At 42.9% G+C, this 16,859-nt stretch overlaps 1 protein-coding gene across 3 annotated transcripts in view; it reads left to right on the top strand.

The window, feature by feature from the left end:
- The window catches only part of SLC23A2 (solute carrier family 23 member 2), a 152,451-nt gene that overhangs the window by 15,997 nt on the left and 119,595 nt on the right, over nucleotides 1-16,859 (top strand). For 2 of the 3 annotated variants that reach the window (XM_025399481.1, XM_025399479.1), the window contains exon 2: nucleotides 14,537-14,663. The gene's annotated coding sequence lies outside the window, so the exon portion shown is untranslated. The remainder of the gene's footprint in view (nucleotides 1-14,536; nucleotides 14,664-16,859) is intronic. The other variant, XM_025399480.1, reaches the window with a different exon arrangement.

Here is a 16,859-nt window from a genome sequence, read left to right as displayed (position 1 = left end):
TAAAAAAAAAAAAAAAAAAAAAAAAAGCTTCATCGAGATAATTTACATAAAATTCACTTGTTTAAAGAATAGGCTTCAGGCCGGGCGCGGTGGCTCAAGCCTGTAATCCCAGCACTTTGGGAGGCCGAGACGGGCGGATCACAAGGTCAGGAGATCGAGACCATCCTGGCGAACCCGGTGAAACCCCGTCTCTACTAAAAAATACAAAAAACTAGCCGGGCGGGGTGGCGGGCGCCTGTAGTCCCAGCTACTCGGGAGGCTGAGGCAGGAGAATGGCGTAAACCCGGGAGGCGGAGCTTGCAGTGAGCTGAGATCCGGCCACTGCACTCCAGCCTGGGTGACAAAGCAAAACACCCCCCCAATAAAAAAAAAAAAAAAAAAAAAAAAAAAAAAAAAGAATAGGCTTCAGTAGTTGGTAGCATGTTCACTGAGTTTCATAACCACTACCATCTGGCTTTTTGTGGTTACTCTCCCTTCTCCCCTTTTCACCCAGCCCCTAGCGACACTAATCCACAGTCTATTTCTATAGCTGTGCTCTTCTGGACATATAAATGGTATCATACAATATGTGGTTTGGGCCAGGAACAGTGGCTCACGCCTGTAATCCCAGCACTTTGGGAAGCCAAGGTGGGCAGATCACCTGAGCTCAGGAGTTGAAGTCCAGCCTGACCAACATGGTGAAACCCCGTATCTACTAAGAATACAAAAATTAGCTGGGCATGGTGGCGTGTGCCTGTAGTCCCAGCTACTAGGCACACTGAGGTGGGGGTATCGCTTGAACCCGAGTGGCGGAGATTGCAGTGAGCGAGACTGTGCTATTGCACTCCAGCCTGGGCAACAGAGCGAGACCCTGTCTCAAAAAAAAAAAAAAAAGTATTTTTTTGTGATAGACTTTTTCACTTAGCTTAATGTTTTCAAGGTTTATCCATGTTACAGTGTGTGTCAGCACTTTCACTTTATTGCTGAATAATATTCCATTGTATGGATGTATACCACATTTTGTTTATCCATTAATTAGTTGATGGAGATTTGGGTTATTTTCACATTTGGCTGTTATAAATAATGCTGTTATGAACATCTGAATACAAGTTTTTGTGTGATCATCTTTTTACTTTTCTTGGTAGATACATAGAAGTGGAATTACTGGATCATATGGTAATTCTATGTTTCACATTTTGAGGAGCTGCCAAATGGTTTTCCAAAGTAGGTTCTTCAGAATTATATGAGGGTTCCAATTTCTCCGTGTCCTTGCTGACAATTGTTATTGCTGCTCTTTTTGATTATAGCCATCCTAATGGGTGTGCAGTGGTTTTGGTTTGCATTTCCCTAGTGACTAATGATGTTGAACACCTTTTCATGTGTTTATTGGCCATTTGTATGCTACCTTTGCAGAGATGTCTATTCAAATTCTTGGCTCGTTTTTTTGTTTGTCTTTTTGTTTATGTTTGAGGCCAGGTCTTGCTATGTTGCCCAGTCTGAAGTGCAGTGGCTTGTTAATAAGATCATAGCTCACTGTAGCCTCAGATGCCAAGAGATCCTCCTGCCTCAGGCTCCTGAGTAGCTGGACTAGAGGTATGTGCCGGGTCATCCAGCTTTCTTTGCCCATTTTATTAGGTTACTTGTCTTTATATTGTTGAGTTGTAAGCGTTCTTAATATATTCTTCACGACTCCTTTATCTGGTATGTAATTTGCAAATATTTTTTCCCCATTCTGTAAGATTCTTTTTCACTTCCTTGCTGTGTCTTTTTTTTTTTTTTTTTTTTTTCCCGTGAGATGCAGTTTCACTCTTGTTGCCCAGGCTGGAGTGCAATGGCGCGATCTCGGCTCACTGCACTCTCCACCTCCTGAGTTCAAGCGATTCTCCTGCTTTAGCCTCCTGAATAGCTGGAATCACAGGCATGCACCACCATGCCTGGCTAATTTGTGTTTTTAGTAGAGATAGGGTTTCTCCTTGTTGGTCAGTCTGGTCTCGAACTCCTGACCTCAGGTGATCTGCCCACTTTGGCTTCCCAAAGTGCTGGGATTACAGGCGTGAGCCACCGCACCCAGCCTTGCTTGTTTCTTTTGCAGTTAAAAAAGTTTTAAATTTTGTTAAAGTCTCTATGTATCTGTTTTTCTTTTCTTGCTTGTGATTTTGGTGTCATATCTTAGAAACCACTGTCTAACCCAAGGTCATAAAGATTTACCCCCTCTCCGTTTTCTTCTAAGAATTTTACAGTTTTAGCTCTTAAAGTTGGATCTTTGATCCATTTTAAGTTAATTTTTGTATATGTTTGAGTTAGGGGTCCACCTTCATTCTTTTACATGTGGACTTTTTCTTTTTTTTTGAGACTGAGTTTCACTCTTGCTGCCCAGGCTGGAGTGCAGTGGCGTGATTTTGACTCACTGCAACCTCTGCCTCCTGGGTTCAAGCGATTCTCCTGCCTCAGCCTCCTGAGTAGCTGGGATTATAGGTATGTGCTACCATGCCTGGATAATTTTGTATTTTTAGTAGAGACAGGATTTCTCCATGCTGATCGGGCTGGTCTCAAATTCTCGACCTCAGGTGATCTGCCTGCCTCAGCCTCCCAAAGTATTGGGATTATAGGCATGAGCCACCGTGCCCGGCCACACATTTGAACTTTCAGTTGTCTCATCACCATTTGTTTAAAGGATGACTCTACCTCCCATTACATTGTCCTGATAACCTTTTTTGAAAATCACGTTTAGGTTTATTTGTGAATCCTCAATTGTATTCTCTTAATCTACATGGCTACCCTTATCCTAGTATCTTTGTATGTACTTATACCCCACTGTCTTAATTAATATAGCTTCATATTACTTTTGAAATGGGGTAGTGGGAGTCCTCCAATTTTGTTGTTTCTCAAGATTGTTTTGACTATTCTGGGTCCTGTGTATTTCCATAAGAATTTTAGGATCGGCTTGTCAATTTTTGCCAAAAAGACAGATGGGATTTTGAGAGTGATTGCATTGAATCTGAAGATCAGTTTGGGTAGTATTGCCAAGAATTACATATTTTTAACTGAAAAATTTCTTGAGATAATATTTATCTGCATGAGGAGCAGTACATTATGATAATTTCTTCCAGCCTAGTCTAGTCTACTTCATTCCATTTTTTCAAATTCAGAAATTGCCATCGGTCAGGCACGGTGGCTCATGCCTGTAATCCCAGCACTTTGGGAGGCCGAGGTGGGCAGATCATGAGGTCAGGAGTTGGAGACCAACATGGTGAAACCCCGTCTCTACCAAAAATACAAAAATTAACTGGGCGTGGTGATGTACGCCTGGCCAACATGGTGAAACCCCGTCTCTACCAAAAATACAAAAATTAACTGGGCGTGGTGATGTACGCCTGTAATCCCAGCTACTGGGGAGACTGAGGCAAGAGAATGGCTTGAACCCAGGAGGTGAAGGCTGCAGTGAGCTGAGATTATGCCACTGCACTCCAGCCTGGGTGACAGAGCAAGACTGCGTCTCAAAAAAGAAAGAGGCTGGGTGCAGTGGCTCATGCCTGTAATCCCAGCGCTTTGGGAGGCTGAGGTGAGGTCAGGAGATTGAGACCATCCTGGCTATCACGGTGAAACCCTGTCTCTACTAAAAATACAAAAAATTAGCCAGACATGGTGGCATGCGCCTCTGGTCCCAGCTACTCAGGAGGCTGAGACAGGAGAATCGCTTGAATCCGGGAGGTGGAGATTGCGGTGAGCCCAAATCTCGCCACTGCACTCCAGCCTGGGCAACAGAGCGAGATTCCATCTGAAAGAAAAAGAAAGAGAGAAAAGGAAGGAAGGAGAAGGAAATGGAAGGAAGGAAGGAGAAAGAAATGGAAGGAAGGAAGGAGAAGGAAATGGAGGGAAGGAAGGAGAAGGAAATGGAAGGAAGGAAGGAGAAGGAAATGGAAGGACATGGAAGGAAAGAAGAAGGAAAGAAGGAAAGAAATTGCCAACCCCAGCCACTGATTTGAGTACTCTCTCTCATGGACCATTCATTATCTATTGTTTGAAAAATATGCTTCACGTCAGTGGTCCTCAACCTTGACAGCAAATTGCAATCACCTGGGAAACTTTAAAAAACTACGGATGCTGGACACATCCATGAGACCAGGATGCCGTTGATGAGAAATTCAGCCCGAGCACTTCCAGGTGATTCCAGGGTACAGCCAGAGCTGAGCACCATTGCTATAAGTAAACTAAAATTCAGATATTTATACTGCTTTTTTTTTTTTTTTTTTTTTTTTTTTGAGACGGAGTCTCGCTGTGTCGCCCAGGCTGGAGTGCAGTGGCGCGATCTCGGCTCACTGCAAGCTCCGCCTCCCGGGTTCACGCCATTCTCCCGCCTCAGCCTCCGAGTAGCTGGGACTACAGGCGCCCGCCACCTCGCCCGGCTAGTTTTTTGTATTTTTAGTAGAGACGGGGTTTCACCATGTTAGCCAGGATGGTCTCGATCTCCTGACCTCGTGATCCACCCGCCTCGGCCTCCCAAAGTGCTGGGATTACAGGCTTGAGCCACCGCGCCCGGCCTATACTGCTTTTAAAGCCTTTTCATAGTCGACTGAATGGGATGGAAATGTGCATGTTGCTAACTTACAGGTCCTTATGTGTCAATTTGATGACAAATGTATTAGGTCTGTTTGTGCACTTTCTCTTAATGTAGTATGACCTGTGATGCAGTTCTCTTGAGAAATTGAATGATTATGTTGTTGACTTGCCTGTGGGTGTGTAGGATTGTCCCTGGTCTATGTAGAGAGCAAAGACAGAGCTGAATGTTTGGAGATCATCTGTCATTTCTCAGGAATTTTCGTGTCTGCCTTTTTGCAGTAGGAAATGGATTGAGAAGAATATGTGGGAAATTCACAGCTATTTTAGGAATTGTCATATAGAGACCACTAAATCTATTGGTTAGAATTACTGTTGATGTATATGAAGCTATTGGTCAGAATTAAGGTCAGAATTAGTGGAAAAATATCTGGACTGGTGTCCTGTCTTAGAGAGATTAAGGAATACTAGGATTGTGGTGGAATGCTTATATATAAAGTAGCTTATTTAACTCATTGAATATTCTTTTATCTGGTTATATTTGAAAGTAAAATGTGGCTGGACGCAGTGGCTCACACTTGTAATCCCAGCACTTTGGGAGGCTGAGGTGGGCGGTTCACCTGAGGTCAGGAGTTCGAGACCAGCCTGGCCAACATGGTGAAACCCCCATCTCTACTAAAAATACAAAAATTAAGTGGGCGTGGTGGCAGCTACCTGTAATCCCAGCTATTTGGGAAACTCAGACAGGAGAATCACTTGAACCGGGTGGCGGACGTTGCAGTGAGCCAGGATTGCGCCATTGCACTCTAGCCTGGGCCACAGAGTAAGACCCTATCTCAAAAAAAGAAAAAAAAAGAAAAAAAGAAAGTAAAATGTGCAGCTATACAGTATCTATAACTATTTTTTTTCAAAGTAGAGATTATACGGAGGGTATTTAAGCCTGTTTTTTACTAAGCAATGTATCTTAGACATGTAACTAAATAGTCCTTTAAAACATGGTTATTCACAGCTCATTTGTGCTGAATACATCATGTTTTATTTGACACATCCTTCTATTAGGTATTTAGCTTATGAGCCATTTTCTGCTGTGGTAGACATAATACAGTGGTGAAAAGCATTGTACCTAAATCTGTGTGCATTTTCCTGAGTATTTCTTTAGACTAAGTTGTTGGAAGGGATATCGTTTGCATTTCTAAGGCTTTAACACATAAGTAACATACATGCCAGAGACCTCCTGCATTCAGGTTAACACACTGGGAAGTATTGCCATAATAAAACATTTTTTCTTTTTTATGCCAATTTGAGTGAAGAATGGAATCACCATGTTTATTTTGCTTTTCTTTGATACCTAGTGAGTTTGAGCACTTTTTAATGATTCTTTTGGTCATTTATATTTTGTTTGGCTTCCTGTATTTTTTGTCAGTTTTTCCAGTCTTGTATCTATCTCTCTTTCCTGGTGATTTATAGCAGTTCTTTTTATATCAAGGACATGAACACTTTGATAAATATTATACATATTTTCCCCATTTGCCTGGTAATTTTGTGATGTATTGGAGAAGTAAGTCTTATTTGCAGATCTTTTTCTTGATTTAATTTTCAAATTAGAAGTCTCATTTTTCAAACTTTAAAGTTTCAAAGGACACATTTTTCTTAAAGATGAATAAAAATCTGTCAGAACATGATTTTGTTTAAAGTATTTTATAGATTTCTTATTTGCTTGTCTACTAAAATAACGCTTGGAACAATCAGCTGCCACCTTTGAATTTAAAAGAGAAGTAAAATTTGGAATTGAAGATTTTCCAATATTATTGTCTCTATATTTTAATTTTTTTTCATATATTTAGACATCTTTTTTGTAGAGGCAGGGTCTTTCTATGTTGTCTAGGCTGGTCTTGAACTCTTGGTCTAAAGTCATCCTCCTGCCAGGGCTTCCCAAAGTTTTGGGATTATAGGTATGAGCCACCATGCTGGCCCCATTGTCCCAGTAAATGTGAACCTTAAGTTTGGGCCCTTTTGGTGTTTAGACCCTTTGGGTACACATAATGTCCTTTGGGTTGATGGTGCTCTTTTGTGTTAATTTCTTTCTTTTTTTTTTTTTGAGTTGGAGTCTCGCTCTGTTGCCCAGGCTGGAGTGCAGTGGTGTGATCTCGGTTCACCGTAACCTCTGCCTCTCGGGTTCAAGCGATTCTCCTGCCTCAGCCTCCTGAGTAGCTGGGATTACAGGTACACGCCACCAAGCTCAGCTAATTTTTGTGTTTTTAGTAGAGACGGGATTTTGCCATGTTGGCCAGGCTGGTCTCAAACTCCTGACCTCGTGATCCGCCCGCCTCAGCCTCCCAAAGTACTGAGATTACAGATGTGAGCCCCCGCGCCCAGCCCTTTGCAGTAATTTCTTAGTTTTGCTCCAGTAGTATTAAATTGGAGACTTTTGCATTATACTTAGATAATAGCCTTAAATAACTCTTTCTAATTTTTTTTTTTTTTTTTTTTTTTTTTTTTTGAGACTGAGTCTGGCTCTGTCGCCCAGGCTGGAGTGCAGTGGCCGGATCTCAGCTCACTGCAAGCTCCGCCTCCCGGGTTCACGCCATTCTCCTGCCTCAGCCTCTGGAGTAGCTGGGACCACAGGCGCCCGCCACCTCGCCCGGCTAGTTTTTTGTATTTTTTAGTAGAGACGGGGTTTCACCGGGTTAGCCAGGATGGTCTCGATCTCCTGACCTTGTGATCCGCCCGTCTCAGCCTCCCAAAGTGCTGGGATTACAGGCTTGAGCCACCGCGCCCGGCAACTCTTTCTAATTTTATCCTATAGGGTTCTTGTTTAAAAATCGGCATCTGTTTGTATTCCAGCTCTCGGGAAGCACTTGTCCTAGCTAGGTTTTAGGGGCTTGCTAGTCTTGTTTGCTCCTTGAGGTTGTGGAGGGGGGCTTAATGTGTGTAGCTTCATAGCATCTGGCTCAGCACAGCTCAAAATAGGTACTACACATGCCCTGTGTGCATATCCTGGCATTTTCCCTTTAACCATCCCTAGGAGAAATGAGACCAGTATGGGTTCTGGTTCTGGGGCTGCCTCCAACTGGGTGTAAGACTCTGTTTCCCCTCTGTGCCTTCCATTGCCAGTGGTGAGCCGGGTTGCAGGATTTCTAAGCACCTTGTATTCATTCTTTCCACCCCCTTCATTGAGCACTGTCTTTCGGCAGGGTGCTGGGGAGAAGCAGCCTGCCCAGGCTTAGCCATTTCTAGGTCGTCCTCGTTTTGAGTTCACAATTCTGACCTCTGGTTACTTTAATCTGGTTATTATCTAATCGTGATCACTCCTAGACATTTTGCAGAGGTTTAGAAAGTTTTGGGGCTGACAGACATAAAATAGGCTTTTCAGCTTAGTTGAAGGTCAACAATGCTTGTTCACACGCAAAGGCACAGTTTATGAAGGGAAAAATAGAACCATTTATGTTAACCGAGCTTGACTTATTAGCACCGATAGTTGCCATGGGAGTGTTTTTTTAAGTTTGTCATTTTGCCAGGAATGTAAATTGGGGCATTACTCCTTAGATCTTCATGTAATTAGGAGGATGGGCAAAGCCTCTATTTTTCTTGAATCAGAAGTTTATTATCCCATTTATAATATGGGAGTAAGTAAGGAAAGGTGTCTTTAATTTTTTTGTTTGTTTTTGTAGAGACCCTTGTTATGTTGCCCAGGCTGGTCTTGAACTTCTTGGCTCAAGCGATCCTCTTGCCTCAGCCTCCTGAAGTGCTGAGATTATACAGTGTGAGCCACTGCCAGTATCTTTAGTTTTTTGATGATAAGTACAACTTAGGCATCGAGCAAAACTATTTTTAGTGACTTGTCTTGCATATATATTTATGAATTTTGAGCTTTTAAAAAATCACAAATAGGCCAGGTGTGGTAGCTCACACCTGTAATCCTAGCACTTAGGGAACCTGAGGCAGGAGGATCACATGAGCTCAGGAGTTCGAGACCAGCCTGGGCAGCATGATGAGATCTCGTCTCGCTCTCTCTTTTTTTGAGACAGAGTCTCGCTCTCTCCCCAGGCTGGAGTGCAGTGGTGCAGTCTCAGCTCACTGCAGCTTCTGTCTCCCCATTTCAAGTGATTCTTCTGCCTCAGCCTTCCCAGTAGCTGGGACTACAGGTGCATGCCGCCATGCCCAGCTAATTTTTGTAGTTTTTTAGTAGGGTCGGGGGTGGGAGGGTTTCACTTTGTTGGCCAGGCTGGTGTTGAACTCCTAACTTCGTGATCCACCCACCTCAACCTCCCAAAGTGCTGGGATTACAAGCGTGAGCCACTGCACCCAGCCTGAGATCTTGTCTTTATTAAAAAAATAAATAAAAATATAATACGTGTTCATTAATAATGGGTAAAGTAGAAAAGCAAAAAGAAATAGGACACCACCTGCATCTGAAACCCTGGGAGAATCCAGTTAATATTGTAATAAGTGTCCCAGAATGCCTGTCTTGCTGAAGAAGTCATGTTCATAAAGAGAGAGATGTTCTGCCTTTTTTCACCCCACTTTGTAATAGATCATAACTATTTCCGTGTGTCATGATAGAGTACTGCAGAATGGCCCTGTAGTATTTTATCATACAGTGTTTTACTATCATAATTTATTCATGTAGTCCTTACATAGTGGATTCTACTTGTCCTACAATTGAAGTGTATACAATTATATTCATCTAGTTACTTTTCTAGAACAATGATTTTATTGGATATGCATTTTTGTTATTTTTTTTGAGATGGAGCTTCGCTAAGCCGCCCAGGCTGAAGTGCGGTGGTGTGATCTCGGCTCACTGAAACCTCCGCCCCCCTGGTTCAAGTGATTCTCCTGCCTCAGCCTCCCGAGTAGCTGGGACTACAGGCAGGCATGCGCCACCCCGCCTGGCTACTTTTTGTATTTTTAGTGGAGACAGGGTTTCACCATGTTGGCCAGGATAGTCTCGATCTCTTGACCTCATGATCCACCTGCCTCGGCCTCCTAAAGTGCTGGGATTACAGGCATGAGCCACCGCACCCAGCCTGGATGTACATTTTAAAGGAGGTGGATATTAAACATTTTTAAATTATTTTGACCAAAAACAGCTAGCTGAAAATGATGGTGAATATTTCTCTGATTTTGGAATGGGCAGGGACTTTCTTTTCTTTTTGGGATGAAGTCTTGCTCTTGTCCCCTAGGCTGGAGTGCAATGGCGTGATCTCGGCTCACTGCAACCCCTGCCTCCTGAGTTCAAGCGATTCTCTTGCCTCAGCCTCCCGAGTAGCTGGGATTACAGGTGCCTGCCACCATGCCCTATTACTTTTGTGCTAGAAAGTCCCTCCCTGGCCGGGCACGGTGGCTCACGCCTGTAATCCCAGCATTTTGGAAGGCCAACATGGGCAGATCACCTGAGGTCAGGAGTTCGAGATCAGCCTGGCCAACATGGTGAAGCCTTGTCACTACTAAAAATACAAACATTAGTCGGTATGGTGGTGCATGCGCGTAATCCCAGCTACTTGGGAGACTGAGGCAGGAGATTGGCTTGAGCCTGGGAGGTGGAGTTTGCAGTGAGCCGAGATGGCACCACTGCATTCCAGCCTGGGCAACAGAGTGAAACTGTCTCAAAAAAAAAAAAATCTAGGAATGGCAAGTGAGGTTAACATCGTATTCTTTCATTTTCTTTTTTTCTTACCACTGCACCAATGAAGAAATACATAGTTTTCTTCCCTTGTGCTTTGTCAGTTGGTCTGCTTTCCCAGAAAGAATTGGGAAGCTTTTTCATTTCCCATTTCTTACGAGGAAGGCTGGGAAATAACTAAGAATTTGTCTGGGCCTAGCACCTTTTGGAGAAGAGTAATTTGCTTTTGTAATTTTCTCCATTTATTGTTACTTGTTCAGGTTTTCAAAAAAATAGTTTTTGGCTAGGCATGGTGGCTCACACCTGTAATCCAGCACTTTGGGAGACTGAGGCGGGTGGATCACTTGAGGTCAGGAGTTGGAGACTAGCCTGATCAGCATGATGAAACCACATCTTTACTAAAAATACAAAAATTAGCCAGGTGTGGTGGTGGGCACCTGTAATCCCAGCTACTTGGGAGGCTGAGGCAGGAGAATCACTTGAGCCCTGGAGGCGGAGGTTGCAGTGAGCTGAGATCATGCCACTGTACTCCAGCCTGGGCGACACAGTGAGACTCCATCTCAAAAACAAAAACAAAAACACTGAAAAAATAGTTTTCCCCCTAAAATTGCCTGTTTCATCAAGATTTTCAAGTGCATACATGTGCTGCTTTTGTAAGTCCTTGAAAAAAATACAAACATTGGGAATGATAGTATAAGGAGTTAAAAATAAACTTAAAAAACAAAATGTGTTTTGAATTTGCCCTTGTTTTCAGAAGATATTTGTCATATTCAGGAAGTATCTTTTATTTTGCATTGAAGATATTTGGTTTTTGCTTTTTAAATCAGGAGGAAGTGTTTTGTCAGCCTTTTTGGCATCTTCTGAATTGATATAATGATTTGGCTGCTCAAAGGTTCTGGCCTGTTTTGATACTGGCCCTGGCATTCTCTCCTTCCTGCTTTTGAAGAGTTAACATCCCTTTTTAAGGAAATGATGGTGAGTCAGTGGTAGATGTTAAATAACATAGTAAGATACACAGATGGCAGTCCTGTATTATTTCCTCCCCAGTTTTTTGTTGAATGTTTTCTATATGAAGTCAGTGTCTGGAAACCACAGCATGTAGTATGTACTTTTGCACATCCTCATTAAGAAGCAACAGAAGCACTGTGAACAGATTCTTGAGAGTTCAGCGGGCCTTGATGGGGGAAAGTCATGTGGCCGTCAGTGTGTCCCAAGTGATGTTTCCTCTGACCTGCCACAGCACTTGGGCTTTGATCTCAGCCCTGTAGCCTTGCATGCAAAGAACAGAGTGTGGTGGAGCCTGCGAATGGGAGGTGCTTTCAGTGGAGAGCTCTGCCAGAAGTTCAAGGATGCTCACTGATAGCTCAGTCTTGTTTTTGTTTGTATTGTGATTTCTTCTGCTTAGCTCCTTCCTCAGAGATTCCTTTCTCAAAAATCTATTTACATGTTCCCAGTATTAGAACCTCTGACCCAGTTCTGTGGTTTGGTCTCAATACTTGTTCTGTGCAGTAGTAAGTCAAGTCCTTCCAGCCATCTTGCCACTCAGCTTAGAAAAATACTCTCCAAAAACATGTCTTTAAGGAGTCATAGTACTTTCGCTTCTCCATTCAGAATTTTCCAATGATTTGTAGCTAAAAATGACATTCTGTTAATTTGCACTTTGCCCTCATGGAGCCGTTTTTAATTAATAGTTTTTAAAAGGATTTGCAAAAGAAGCATACACATGTTGAAAAATAATTCTAGCTTGTCAGACTCGTATTTAGTAAATTGAGAAAGTCACACGATCTTTTTTTATGTCCACCCCACCACTTCAAAGCAGTTTGATCTGTATCCTTGCCAGCCCTGTTCTGTGTACACAAATGCATACTATGTAATTATCTTTTTAATAAAAGTGAAATCATAACCACACATATTGTACAACCTGTATTTTTCAAGGAACTGTATTTGTTATTACAGTTTAACTGAAAGTAAGCCATTCTTTTAAAGTATCTCTTTTTTTTTTTTCACGTTTTTTCATTATTCCTCTTGACTAGACATTGATGGATGTCACCTTTGTGCCTCCCTTCTGACATTGCAAATTTCTGGTAAACATAGCTTAAGGCTTGGCATAGTGGCTCGTGCCTGTAATCCCAGCACTTTGGGAGGCCGAGGGGGGTGGATCACCTGAGTTGGGTTCAAGACCAGCCTGGCCAACATGGTGAAACCGTGTCTCTACTAAAAATACAAAAAATTAGCCAGGCGTGGTGGCGGGTACCTGTAATCCCAGCTATTCTGGAGGCTGAGGCAAGAGAATCTCTTGAACCCGAGAGTGGAGGTTGCAGTGAGCCAAGATTGCGCCCCTGCCCTCCAGCCTAGGTGATAGATCGAGACTCTGTCTCATTTAAAAGAGCAACAACAAAAAACCCCAAAAAAACCCCTCAAAAAACCCCACATAGCTTAAGATAGATTTATGGAATGGAGATTTTATTTCGAGAAATAAATTACTTTTTGTTTTCCTTGCATGCAAAATGTTTTAGAAAGGGAAAGACATCAGTTTCTTCATTCACATTCTAATAATTTAAAGTGAGTATTTTTTCCTAAACAGCAAAAGACCAGTGTTTAGTTTCCAAATTAAAAAAAAAGAAATAGACTCATTAGTGGTTCATTGAAGACTGGACTGGGACCAGTTCGATAGCATTTGTGTGCTATTTAACTTGGGGCCATTGGCGATTGTTGATGCTAACTTGTCTAAGAACAAATGGTAAAAGTTGATGTCTCAACATAAGGATTTTCAAGTGAAAATCTGGCTAAACTGTTGGTTGCCTTTTTCTTCACAAGGGAGGACCAGGCTCATGGCTGGGGCTGTGATGACTGTTCCCAAGACAGCCACTGAGTCAGGCTCTGGGTTCCCTTTATTGTGGAACATTGCACAGATGCAAGAGTGGATAAAACGTAGCCATTTAATCAATGGTAAAAGGAACATCTGTGTACTTGCTGGTATCCCGTTTAAGAAATAGAATGTGACCGGCTTTTTGAGAAGCACCCTCCCCATGTGCTAATCCATTTTTAAGAGGCTTTAAAAGAAGGTGACTTAATTTTTTTTTTTTTTGTTAAATCAAAGGCCCTGTGCTGGGGAATATGGAGTTTAAAAATTATCAATGAAGAAATCCCAACTGATAGCAAATCAGTTTTTTTGCTTTTGTTTTGAGATGGGGTGTTGCTCTGTTGCCCAAGTAGGACTGCAGTGGCACAGTCACAGCTCACTGCAGCCTTGACCTCCTGGGCTCAAGGAATCCTCCTGCCTCAGCCTCCTGAGTAGCTGCGACTACAGGTGTGTGCCACTGCGACGAAATTTTTTTTGTTTGTTTGTTTTTTGTTTTAGAGATGAGGTTTCACTATGTTGCCCAGGCTGGTCTTGAACTCCTGGCCTCAAGTGATCCTCCCATCCCAGCCTCCCTATAGTTGTGAACAACCGTGCCTGGCCCCAAATTCCTATTTATTTATTTGTTTATTTATTTGAAACAGAGTCTCACTCTGTCAGCCAAGCTGGAGTGCAGTTGCACAATCACAGCTCACTGCAACCTCAACCTCCTGGGCTCAGGTGATCCTCCACCTTTCACTCTCCTGAGTAGCTGGGATTACAAGTGCACGACACCATACCTGGTTAATATGTGTGTGTGTGTGTGTGTGTGTGTGTGTGTTTTGTAGAGACCACCCTATTGCTCAGGCTGGTCTTGAATGCCTGGGCTTAAGCAACCTGCCTGCCTTGGCCTACCAAAGTGCTGGGGTTACAGGTGTGAGCCACTGTGCCTGGCTGAAAATTGTTTTTTTATAGGCGTTCTAAAATACTATCTTTCAAAATACTTTGTAGAAATGGAGAGTGGATTTTTTTTTTTTTTTTTTTTTAAGACAGAGTGTTGCTCTGTCGCCCAGGCTGGAGTGCAGTGGCACCATCTTGGCTCACTGCAAGCTCTGCCTCCCGGGTTCACGCCATTCTCCTGTCTCAGCCTCCCGCGTAGCTGGGACTATAGGCACCTGCCACCACGCCTGGCTAATTTTTTGTATTTTTAGTAGAGATGGGGTTTCACTGTGTTAGCCAGGATGGTCTCGATCTCCTGACCTCGTGATCCACCTGCCTCGGCCTCCCAAAGTGCTGAGAGTACAGGCGTGAGCCACCGCGCTCAGCTGGAGAGTGGATTTTTAAAGAACTGAAGGTGCAGTTTGTGACCCTGCCTAGGGACAGGCTGGGGTCTTGGAGGCAGTCCATAAAAATGAAGAAGTAGTAATAGAGCACATCCGAGGCTTGAACATGACTGGGTGAAAAATAGACTCCATTCATGCAGAGTGCCTCCTGCTAGGTTCGTTATTACTTTAAGTTTACCATTTGCTTTTCTCCAGCTAGGTCTTGACTCCACTAACGGGGACTTCTCATACGGCTTTGAACTTGGACCTTGGCGCATAAGCAAATGTAACTCAGCGACTTGTAATGGAAAGCATATGGACAGGTCTACGCCACATCACTTAGGTGCGTGTAAAACACAATCTCCGGTTGTGTTTCCTTTTCTTTTCTTACTTTTTCTGAAACAGGGTCTTGCTGTGTCACCCAGGCTGGAGTGCAGTGGCGCGATCGCGGCTCGTGGCATCCTTGGCCTGCTGGGCTTATGTGATCCTTCTACCTCAGCTTCCCAAGTAGCTGGGACTACAGACATGAGCCACAGTGCCTGGCTAATTTAAATTTTTTTTTTTTTTTTTTTTGTAGAGATGGGGTCTCACTATGTTATCTAGGCTGGTTTCTAACTCCTGGGCTCAAGTGATCCTCCTGCTTCTGCCCCTCAAAGTGCTGGGGATATAGGCGTGAGCCACCATGCCTGGCTAGTTATGCTTCATGGTAGAATTGGGCTGGCAGCTCTGTAGCATTAGAACCCTTTTGTACTTGACCTTACCTTTGTACGTTTTTTACCTGTCGAGAACAGTCTAAATGCACAGCCTTTGGAATAATGAATTGTTATGTTAATGTTAATGATAAGGTAATGGACTTCTTTAGGCCAAATTCCACGTAAGTAGATTAAACTAGAAAATAAACAGGCACAGTCTTGCCACTTATATTAATTACAAAGTAGGAGGTAAATATTTTCAGTTTTCTTTCATGCTTTTGACTTTATTAACAGCAAAAATTTGTTGAGTACCTCCTGCTCTTGGGGCCCTCCATGAGATTTATACATGAGGACCCTGGAGTAGAAAGAGATTTAAGAATTGTTTCCTCGCCCCTTTTCAAGCATTCTCTGCAGTTTAATTAATGAGACTAACCACATGTACATTACTAAGGCGCATTCTTTTTTTCCTCCTCCTGCTGTTTCCCTTATCCTCAAAGCTTGATGAACATTTTGATTATTTTTAATTTTTTGCTATTATAAGCAATACTGCAATCAGATTTCTTCTTGGGGAAAACATCTTAGCAGTAATAGTGATGGGCACAGTGCATGACCTGTTAAAAATTTGATATATATTGATAAATTATCCTGCAGAAAAGCCGCAAGTATTTCACATCTGCTGACACATTCTCTCAGATACTCTGCTTCTGGGTGTGGTGGTGCCCGCCTATAGTCCCAGCTACTCTGGAGACTGAAACAGGAGGATCACTTGAGCCCAGGAGTTCAAGGATTTAATGAGCTCTGATTGTGCCAGCGCATTCTAGCCGGGGTGGCAGAGTGAGACCCTGCCTCAAGAAAAAAAAAAAAAAGGATGCTGTCAGATACATTGACTTGTTAAAACTAAATTTATTCAGTATGGTGGATGTAAAATGTTATGTCAGTGTTGTTTTAAAAAGTTTTATGTGCAGTAAAATTTACTTTCTGTGTACACTTATAAGAGCTTTTACAAATACTTAGAGGGGATCACTCCTTTTAAAAAAATTTTTAAGACTTCTAATAAAGGCTGGGCGTAGTGGCTCACATCTGTAATCCCAGCACTTTGGGAAGCTGAGGTGGGCAGATCACCTGAGGTCCGGAGTTCAAGACCAGCCTGTACAACACGGAGAAACCCTGTCTAAAGTACAAAAAATTAGCCGGGCGTGGTGGCACATTCCTGTAATCCCAGTTACTTGGGAGGCTGAGGTAGGAGAATTACTTGAACCTGGGAGGCGAGAGGTTGCAGTGAGCTGAGATCGTGCCATTGTACTCCAGCCTGGGTAACAAGAGGGAAACTCTGTCTCAAAACAAAACAACAACAAGAAAACAAAAAAACACTTCTAATAAAGAAGTCTCTACTTACTACTAAAAACAAAACAAAGCTGGGCATGGTGGTTCACACCTGTAATCCCAGCACTTTGGGAGGCCAAGGTGGGCAGATCATGAGGTCAGGAGTTCAAGACCAGCCTGGCCAACATGGCTGGTGAAACCCCATCTCTACTAAAAATACAAAAATTAGCCAGGCATGGTGGCACACACCTGTATTGCCAGCTACTCTGGAGGCTGAGGCAGGAGAATTGCATGAACTCGGGAGGCAGAGGTTGCAGTGAGCCGAGATCGTGCCACTACACTCCAGCCTGGATGACAGAGCCGGACTCAGTCTCAAAAAATAAAAAAATTAAAAAAAAAAAAGAAAAGAAAAATATACATCCCGACATTTTAAATGATTTACCTTGTCAAGCCTATTTACTTATTTCTTTCTTTTTTTTTTATTTTTTTATTTTTTTGAGACGGAGTCTCGCTGTGTCTCCCAG

This window comes from Theropithecus gelada, chromosome 10, assembly GCF_003255815.1.
Source record: "Theropithecus gelada isolate Dixy chromosome 10, Tgel_1.0, whole genome shotgun sequence".
Lineage (NCBI taxonomy): Eukaryota > Metazoa > Chordata > Mammalia > Primates > Cercopithecidae > Theropithecus > Theropithecus gelada.
The sequence above is the reverse complement of the archived record's forward strand: the minus strand, read 5'-3'. Positions and strand labels throughout refer to the sequence as shown.